Source organism: Myotis davidii, unplaced genomic scaffold, assembly GCF_000327345.1.
Source record: "Myotis davidii unplaced genomic scaffold, ASM32734v1 scaffold398, whole genome shotgun sequence".
Lineage (NCBI taxonomy): Eukaryota > Metazoa > Chordata > Mammalia > Chiroptera > Vespertilionidae > Myotis > Myotis davidii.
Genome location: NW_006290024.1, coordinates 1,436,158 through 1,437,685, shown reverse-complemented (window position 1 = coordinate 1,437,685; position 1,528 = coordinate 1,436,158).

Here is a 1,528-nt window from a genome sequence, read left to right as displayed (position 1 = left end):
GGGAGGGAAGCTGGAAGGAAGGCAGGGAGGGAGGGAGGGAAGGAAGGGGGGAGGGAGGGAAGGTTGGCTGCCGGACTAGACCAGCACTTGAGGGTGGGGCGATTGCACACCCCTGTGACTGCATCCAGGTTAGATGTAGCTCTTGGCCTATTTTGTGAAGAAAATGGCCAGAGTTGAGTCAAGATGAGTTACTATTATTTCTTCCTGATTCGGCTAGCTTGGCTCAACTACTGAGCAGCAGAGTCCTTAGTCAGGCTGGCTTCCTGGCCAACATTCCTCTCACCACCTCTTTCCCCCGCTTCTTTTTCCAATGCATAAGCAGAAAATCTAGCACCGAGCTCATCATCTCCCAAGCTCATCATCTTCCACTAGGTCGTTGTGTTGACTCATTCCCCGCAGAGGGGAGCCCAGCTCTTGCCTCGGGGTGTGAGAGCCAGCATGTATCAAGTTCAGCTTAAATGAGTGGCCCCCCAACCTGGTCTATAAATCAGGTCTGCCGAGGAAGCGGAAGCCCAGAGAACGGGGCCCCCAGTGCCGAGAAGGTCAAGAAGGCAGATCAGCCAGATTGGGTGGGTGAAGGTGGGGTCCAAGGTCTTGGTAAAAGCCCGGCTGATCACCTCCCACTCATGCCTAACATCAACAATGAGAGAGAATCATTGATCAGCTGCCTTCTGCACTCCCCACACTGGGGATGGAGACCACAACCTGGGTATGTGCCCTGACTGAGAATCGAACCATGACCTCCTGGTTTGTAGGTCAATGCTCAACCACTGAGCCACACTGGCCATCCTCGTTTCTCTATGGAGCAGCCTTGTATCTACATCACCTCCACTGAGTTTCTGTGTTCAAAAGAAAGAATTCATTACAGGCCATTGGTCATCAGGCCAAACATGAGGGAGAAGCGGGTAGAGGGAAGGAGGCGTCGTAGGCAGAGGGCCCCGGGGCGGAAACATGGGAGCCAGACCCTTAAACTCCAGCAGCCTCCTTCTCCAAATCAAATGCTTCTTGGAGGACACTCCCATTTTCGTAGGATCATCTGGGGAAAACGCTCCTGGATTGCAGAGCCGAGATGAGCCAGTGGGTCCGTCATCATTCACAGTGGCCCAGACCCCAGTGTCTGGGACAGCGGAGAGTGAGGCTTCTCCACCTGCAGCGCTCCACCCGGGCCGGGGTCCCCTCCTGGGAACTGTCCCTGCCCCGAAATGGAAAGGGACATGGCGTTCTCTGCCAGGGGCTTCAATGCTGATCTGTTTAGTCACAAAGAGGAGCCCAAACAGGCCTGGACCACTTGTGGGGGTGTAAGTGCTCTTTGCTGCGCAGCCTGGCTGAACTTCTAGTTTGACTAATGATTTTCCTGAATTGCCCGACTGTGTTGGCTTCATGTAGACACAGCCGGCAGCTGTGAGGTAGAACAAGACTGAGAACAAAGTCCTAACACCTTCAAGTGCAGGCGTAGGCAGGTGTAGGCAGTGTCGGGCCGGGATCCTGTGTGCTCTGCGCTCTCATTCTCCCACCTGGTCCTTCTGGT